Source organism: Theropithecus gelada, chromosome 19 (assembly GCF_003255815.1).
Source record: "Theropithecus gelada isolate Dixy chromosome 19, Tgel_1.0, whole genome shotgun sequence".
Lineage (NCBI taxonomy): Eukaryota > Metazoa > Chordata > Mammalia > Primates > Cercopithecidae > Theropithecus > Theropithecus gelada.
This window is the reverse complement of record NC_037687.1, coordinates 42236850-42245669: the sequence shown is the minus strand read 5'-3', so window position 1 is coordinate 42245669 and position 8820 is coordinate 42236850.

Here is an 8820-nt window from a genome sequence, read left to right as displayed (position 1 = left end):
GGTGGAGTGCAGTGGCCGGATCTCAGCTCACTGCAAGCTCCGCCTCCCGGGTTCACGCCATTCTCCTGCCTCAGCCTCCAGAGTAGCTGGGACTACAGGCGCCCGCCACCTCGCCCGGCTAGTTTTTTGTATTTTTTAGTAGAGACGGGGTTTCACCGGGTTAGCCAGGATGGTCTCGATCTCCTGACCTTGTGATCCGCCCGTCTCGGCCTCCCAAAGTGCTGGGATTACAGGCTTGAGCCACCGCGCCCGGCCTCTTTCTTTTCTTTCTTTGACAGAGTCTCACTCTGTTGCCCAAGCTGGATTGCAGTGGTGCAGTCTCAGCTCACTGCAACCTCTGCCTCCAGGGTTCAAACAATTCTGCATCAGTCCCCACCTAGTACCTGGGATTACAGGTGCATGCGCCACCATAACCGGCTTATTTTTGTATTTTTAGTAGAGATGTGGTTTCACCATGTTGGCCAGGCTGGTCTTGAACTCCTGACCTCAGGTGATCCACCCACCTCAGCCTCCCAGAGTGCTGAGATTACAGGTGTGAGCCACCTTGCCAGGCCGATTTGTCTTTTCTTTGTGTTGAAAACGTTACAGTTCTTCTCTTATAGCTATTTTGAAATATATAATCATTGTTCACTATAATTACCCTACTGTACTATCAAATATTAGGATTTATTCAAATATTAGGATTTATTCCTTCTATATAACTATAGTTTTGTACACATTAACCAACCAACTTCTCTTTATGTACCCTCTCTCCGCTTACCTTCCCAGTCTCTGGTAACCACCATTTTACTCTGTTTTATCTCAACTTTAAATTTTATTTTGTGAGCTAGTAAGACTGCTACTTTAGGTGTCTTTTAATTCATATTTGTTTAGCATATAATTTTACTTCCTCATATTTTCTTTTTTTTTTTTTTTTGAGACGGAGTCTCGCTCTGTCGCCCAGGCTGGAGTGCAGTGGCCGGATCTCAGCTCACTGCAAGCTCCGCCTCCCGGGTTCACGCCATTCTCCTGCCTCAGCCTCCGGAGTAGCTGGGACTACAGGCGCCCGCCACCTCGCCCAGCTAGTTTTTTGTATTTTTTTTAGTAGAGACGGGGTTTCACCGTGTTAGCCAGGCTGGTCTCGATCTCCTTACCTCGTGATCTTCCTGTCTCAGCCTCCCAAACTTCCTCTTATTTTCAAGATTTCTTTTTATTTTAAATGTATTCCTCCTTGACAACATATTATTGGACTTTGATTTTTTAAATCCAATCTGAAAGTCTCTGCATTTTAAAGGGTGAATTTGGCTGGACGTGGTGGCTCATGGTGGATAGCCAACATGGTGAAACCCTGTCACTACCAAAAATATACAAAAATTAGCTGGGTGTGGTGGTGCACGCCTGCAGTCCCAGCTACTAAGGAGACTGAGGTGGGAGAATCGCTTGAACCTTGAAGGCAGAAGTTGCAGTGAGCTGAGATCATGCCATTGCACTCCAGGCTGGGTGACGCCTGGCCGCCTGTTTATATCTTAAATTTATCACTATTTATACCTTCTGTGTCAGTCTCGATTCACTTAAGAAATATAAAACACACAGTGGGCTAAACAAAAGAAGTTTAATATAAAGAGTTATTAAATTCTGATCGAATAATGATTACAGGCTGGGCACAGTGGCTCATGGCTGTAATCCCAGCACTTTGGGAAGCCGAGGCGGGCAGATCACCTGAGGTCAGGAGTTTGAGACCAGCCTGGCCAACATGATGAAACCCTGTCTCTACTAAAAATACAAAAATTAGTCAGGTGTGGTGGCAGACACCTGTAATCCCAGTTTCTCGGGAGGCTGAGGCAGCAGAATCACTTGAACCTGGGAGGCGGAGATTGCAGTGAGCCCTGATGGCGCCAGTGCACTCCAGCCCAGGTGACAGGGTGATACTCTGTCTCAAAAAAAAAAAAAAAAAATTACAAGCTATAAGGAAACTCTGTATGGCAACCTAGAACTAAGGGAGAATACTCAAAGAAGGACAAACTTGGGAAAGGGCTCCCTCCCCAAAGCTGGAGTTCAGACGGAACTGGAGAAGATAAAGCCCATTAGCCAAGCACGGTGGCTCACACCTGTAGTTCCAGATACTCAGGAGGCTGAGGCTGCAGTGAGCCATGATCATGCCACTGCACTCCAGTCTGGACAACAGCGCAAGACTATGTCTCCCAAAAAAAAATAGTAATAAGGAAGAAGAAGAAGAGGAAGAAGAAGAGGAAGAAGAAGAAGACGACGACGAAGAAGAAGAAGAGGAGGAAGAAGAAGAAGAAGAAGAAGAGAAAAAGAAGAAGGAGAGAAAAAGGAGGAGGAGAAGGAGGATGAAAGAAGAAGAAGGAAAGAAGAAGGAGGAGGAGGAGGAGGAGAAGGGGGGTGGGGCGAGGAGGAGGAGAGAAGAAGGAGGCAGGAAAACCTTACCAGTTTTCCCAGGCTGGAGCTGGTCTGCAGTTTCTGAGCAAACAGAAAGCAACCATCCAGCGTGCAGGCAAAGCACAGACAATCAGCAACCTGTGGCATGGGTGTGCGGAAGAAGCAGAGACCTCTAGGGCACTGGTTTTCCATATTAATGCAGGAAGGTAATTGTAAGGCCAGAACAAAGCTGCAAAGTCACCAAGAGACCACGTATTCTGGGAACATGGCTGTGGCAGAGCTCTATTGGATGTTCTTTCCCCAACACCCACCATGCAGGAGCCAGGAACAGCAGGAGAGCCCCTTCCTCAGCAGCATCCTTCCAGAGCTCCCAGTGACTCTCACAAGGATCTCACATTGTGCTCACAGTAAAGGAGAGATGCTTAAAGGAATTCTGTCCATTGTGACAGAGCATATGTTAATGGGTGAATTGGAGCTGACAGACAATACATTTTTTAATCTTATGTATTTCTTCATTTTTATTTTTTGGAGACAAGTGTTTTACATTGTCACCCAGGCTGGAGTGCAGTGGCGTGACCTCAGCTCACTGCAACCTCTGCTTCCCAGGTCCAAGTGATTCTCATGCCTCAGTCTCCTGAGTAGCTGGGATTACAGGTGCCCACCACCCGCCTGGCTAACTTTGGTATTTTTAGTAAAGATGGGTTTTACCGTGTTGGCCAGGCTGGTCTCAAACTCCTGACCTCAAGTGATCCACCTACCTCGACCTTCCAAAGTGCTGGAATTACAGGTGTGAGCCACCGCGCCCGTCCTGAGAGGCAGTAAATTGACAACATCATCTCTAACAGGACAAGTACTTTACCATGATCCTCATATCCCTCTGATCTCCCATCCTTGTCCCCTCCATTCATATTGATATTGTCCAGAATTTTATTTTAGAGTTATGAATGTTCTCTGTATTTCATTAGATCCTAGCCTTATTAGTATAGCAATAACAAGGAACAGTTACCAAAATAATTACCAAAACAAATCACCTTTTCTTTCCATTTTTCATTTTTTGTTGTTGTAGTTGACACGGAGTCTCACTCTGTCACCCAGGCTGGAGTGCAGTGGTGAGATCTAGGCTTACTGCAACCTCGGCCTCCCAGGTTCAAGCGATTCTCATGCCTCAGCCTCCTGAGTAGCTGGGATTACATGCTTGCATCACCACGCCCATCTAATTTTTGTCTTTTTAGTAGAGACAGGGTTTCACCATGTTGGCAAAGCTGGTCTCGAACTCCTGACCTCAAGTGATCAGCCTGCCTTGGCCTCCCAAAGTGCTGGGACTACAGGTGTGAGTTATGGCGTCCGGCCTCTTTCCATTTTTCTTGCAGCATCTGTAGAATTTCTCTTTCTCTCTGTCTCTTTCTTTTTTCTTTTTCTTTTTCTTTTTTTTTTTTTTTGGCCCTTCTTCCAAAACTTTTTCAAAATGGGCCTCTATGTGTCAATCTTTGTGAGGCCTTGTGAGCTTGAAGTTATTTTATTTTCAGGTTTTAAAAATAACTTTTATTGGTCGGGCGAGGTGGCTCACACCTGTAATCCCAGCACTTTGGGAGGCCGAGGCAGGTGGATCACGAGGTCAGGAGTTCGAGACCAGCCTGGCCAACATGGTGAAACTCTGTCTCTACTAAAAATACAAAAAATTAGCTGGGCGTGGTGGCGGGCACCTGTAGTCCCAGCTACTCGAGAGGCTGAGGCAGGAGAATGGCTTAAACCCGGGAAGCGGAGCTTGCAGTGAGCCAAGATTACGCCACTGTACTCCAGCCTGGGTGACAGATCTAGGCTTCATCTCAAAATAAATAAATAAATAAATAAATAAATAAATAAATAAATAAATAAAACTTTTAGTTTCTAAAAGCTGAGGTGTGCATTATAGGAAACTGAAAAACACAAGAAGCAAAGAACAAAGTCATCCACAATCGCAAGTACTTCACAGTTTGACGTGTCCTTCTAGGCCCTATGTGTGTATAGAAACATTTAATTTTATGGGATTGAGATCATTCAGTGGGTATCATGCTTTTTCACACATCATGAATATTTATCAATTCAAAATCCCCAAGCTATGTCAGTATTTTGATAACCAAGAATACATTTCACCAGCTCAATCTGTTAGAAAAAAATGTAATCCTGCCTTCCTTGGGACAAAAATTTCATAGAAGACAAAAATGGCAACAAGCCTCTAGATGAAAGCATTGGCAGAGTTCGATTAAAATACTGCATTCCCTTAACGCTCAATTTAAATGAAGTTATTTTTTGTAAAGTCTTCATTGATTGACAATTCAGTTGTAAATTTCTTGGTTCACAATTCTTCCCCTTCAATATCTTACTCTCTGATCTACTTGCATCCAGGGTTGCTACAGAGAAATTTGATGTCAGTTTGAACCTTGTTCCTTTGTGGATAATCTGATCTTTCTCTCTAGAAGTCTCTCTCTTTCACTCCCTTTCCTTCCCTTTCTATATATCTATATATTATATATCCATGTATCGCTTTCTCAACCTATTTGCATGCACATGGCCAAATATGGCTATTCCAACCCAATATTACAGTTCCTCAGTTCAAGCAGCCAGCAGAGTTTGACCAGATGCTCTCCGTTTTAATTCCAAATTCCTTGAAAGGAAAAGCTGATTGGCTTAGCTTGGATCTGGTATCCACTCTGGGTCTAATTAACCATGACGAAAAGGAGGGTCATGGCTGCTAGGCTCATTCCTCTGGGAGATGGGACAAATCTTATAGAAAGGAGAATGGCGTGGTATTGATTCTCTCCCTTGTTCAGAGGCCAGATTTATACCTGGCTCCTGTGCTTCCTCTCCAGCTACTGGTATGCAGTTTTCCTGAGTGATAGCCCCTCTGAACATGGGTTTCTGTTCCCTGGACTCTCACAACTTTCACTTTTACTCCACATCAGCGACCCACACCCTGGAATGTATTACTCAGAATGATTTCCCTCTGGAAATTTATGTACTTACGTATGTATGTATGTATTTACTTATTTATTTATTGAGGCAAAGTCTCACTGTGTCACGCAGGCTGGAGTGCAGTGGCACGATCACAGTTCATTGCAGCCTCCAACTCCTGGGCTCAGGTGATCCTCCCACCCTAGCCTCCTGAGTAGCTGGGACCACAGACATGCACCACCATGCCCAACTAGTTCTTGTATTTTTTTTTTTTATAGAGATGGGTTTTGCCATGTTGCCCAGGCTAGTCTTGAACTTTTGTACTCAAGCAATCCACCTCTCTTGGCCTTCCAAAGTGCTGGGATTAGAGGTGTGAACCACTGGACTCAGGCCCTTCTGAAATTTTAAATTCAAGCTTCCCACTTAAAAAAATTTTTTTTGAAACACTTTGTTTCCCAGTCTGGAGTACAGTGGCACAATCACTGCTCACTGCAGCCTGGACCTCCAGGCTCAGGCAGTATTGCCTCAGCTTCCCAAATAGCTGGGACTACAGGCACGTGCCACCACGCCCCGCTAATGTTTGTATTTTTGGTAGAGACGGAGCTTTGCCGTTGCCCAGGCTGATACTGAATGCCTGGGTTCAAGGGATCTGCCTGCCTCGGCCTCCCAAAATGCTGCAAGCTTCCGACTTTTTGACTGTAACCACAAGCGACCCTTCTGTCACAGCTTCCCAAGTAGATGAGACTATGGGCACATGCCACCACACCTTTTTAACTAAGGTCTCTCCTTATCCAAGTCTAAACTCGTTTTGAATGGACAACATTCACTGCTCTTGCACTTTGCAGGCTTCCCACACTCCTGGAGAATATTGTACTCCTTGGAGATCATTGCCCTATAAAATCAAGTTTCTTCTTATTCCCTTCACACTCCCAGATAATAACTTTTTACTTCACTCTAAAAATAGAATGTGGGTCAGATCCAGTGGCTCACACCTGTAATCACCAGCACTTTGGGCAGCTGAGGCAGGAGGACTGCTTGAGACCAGGGGTTTGAGACCAGCCTAGGAAACATGGTGAGACCCTGTCTCTATAAAAATAGAAAAACATAGTTGAGCATGGTGGTGCACACTTGTAGTCCCAGCTACTCAGGAGGCTGACGTGGAAGGATCACAGGAGTTCAAGGCTGCAGTGAGCTATGATCACGGCACTGCACTCCAGCCTGGGTGATAGAGCAAGACCCTGACTCTTAAAGAAAGAAAGAAAGAATGTAGGGCGTGGCTTGGGAAAAAATAGAATGTATTAGTTGGGAACTTGCTTAACTTGTGACAACTAAAATGAGTGATTGAGGCATAAGTCTCAAATCATGGAGGTTTATTGAGCCATCTTGAGGCTCAATAAACATGAGTCACAGAAACATCTATGGCTGTTTGGAGAATCTCCAAAGAGCCTCCAAAGAGGTTCTCAGGAGGTGTAGTGTTTATACGTTTTCCTTAAAGGGGAAGGTAGGGGGAGGCCTACAGTGAGATAAATGATTACATACAATTACTTACAATTGTGAGACTTTAGGTAGTGCCCAGTAAATCTACATTTTACCTAAGACAATATGTACATTTGAAGAAAAAGGGAATAGGAAGCATGTCTCAGGAAGGGGTGAAGGAATCAAAAAGGATTAATCTTGTCTTTGTTCTGTACCAGGTAAGGTAAGCCAGTAGTCTTTTGAAAGGGCTGGTTTAGAGCCAGGTGCAGTGGCTCATGCCTGTAATCCCAAAACTTTGGGAGGCTGATTCGGGCAGATCACCTGAGCCCAAGAGTTCAAGACCAGCCTGGGCAACATGGCGAAACCCTGTCTCTACTAAAGATACAAAGAAACTAGCCAGGAGGCTGAGGTGGGAGGATCACCTGAGCCAGTGAGGTCAAGGCCGCAGTGATCCATGATTGTGCCACTGCTCTTCAGCCTGAGCAACAGAGGGAGATCCTGTCCCAAAACATGGGGGGAAGTAGGGAGTTCTGTTTAGCTCGTAGGGAAGAAAGTCTAATGACTGGTAGTGAAGGAGGGGGTATAATGAAGCCTCTCTGATCTCCTGTTGCCAAGGTTGAGGACACGTGCCCGTGACACAGCCTCAGGAAGTCCTGATGACACGTGCCCAAGGTGTCAAGGCACAGCTTGGTTTTATACGTTTTAGGGAGACAAAACATCAATCAATATATGTAAGAAGTACATTGGTTCTGGCTGGGCGCAGTGGCTAACGCCTGTAATCCCAGCATTTTGGGAGGCTGAGGCAGGCGGATCACCTGAGGTCAGGAGTTCAAGACCAGCCTGGCCAAGATGATGAAACCCCGCCTCTACTAAAAATACAGAAATTAGCTGGGTGTGGTGGCAGGTGCCTGTAATCTACTTCGGAGGTTAAGGCAGGAGAATCGCTTGAACCTGGGAGGTGGAGGTTGCAGTGAGCCGAAATGGTGCCACTGCACTCCAGCCTGGGTGACAGAGTGAGACCCTGTCTCAAAAAAAAAAAAAAAAAAAAAAAAAAATTGGTTCCCTCCAGAAAGGCAGGGACAACTCAAGCAGGGAGGGGGCTTCCAGGTCACAGGTAGGGGAGAGACAAATGGTGGCATTCTTTTGAGTTTCTGAGAAGCCTGTTCAAAGGAGGCAATCCGAATATGCATCTATCTCAGTGAGCAGAGGGATGACTTCGAATAGAATGGGAGGCAGGTTTGCCCTGAGCGGTTCCCAGCTTGAATTTTCCCTTTAGCTTAGTGACTTTTGGGGCCCAAGATTTTTTCCTTTCACACCCCTCACTATGCTGGAAAGGTACATCCCCGTCCCCTTGTCCAAGGCTAATTCTTCCAGCTGGACTCTGGACCCCATTCTCTCTTGCTTTATCAGGGACCTGGCTTATCCCAGTATTCCCCTATTCATCCTACACCTTCAGGCTTACCATCTCCATGATTTGGCTACGTCAGCATGACAAACATGACAGAGCAGGAGTATCGCCACCTTGGACAAGCACTGTCGTTTTCAGTTCACCTTGATCAAAAACTGCCTAAATCCAAAGGGCATCAGCCTAATGGCTAAGGTCAGCATGACCATAAACCACAAATAACATCTCTGACCAGAAACATTCCAGACTCCTCCCCGACCAGAGACATGGCAGCCCCAAGATAACCTCCCTGCCAGCTGGAGAGATGTCAGCCCCAAGATAACCTCCCCTCCAACTGGAGACATTCCAACCCCACCTTAAACTTCTCCCCCACACAGAAACATTCCAAGCTCTCTCACCAATAAATACTTAGTCTGTAATAGAGAGCGCTACTGACCGAAATCAGCCAGAAGCCCCTCTCAGGTTTATTGCTCCAAAAAAAACCTGTCTTGACTGTTAAGCACTTTTCATGTTTCTTCCCTGTTTCTTTAACTCTTTGCAGAGTTAAAGAAAGTGCTTTAACTTTCTTTGCTTAAGTGCTTAAGTGTCTCCTGTTGGCAAAAAGAGTCAAACTCTGTAAAATATTTGCA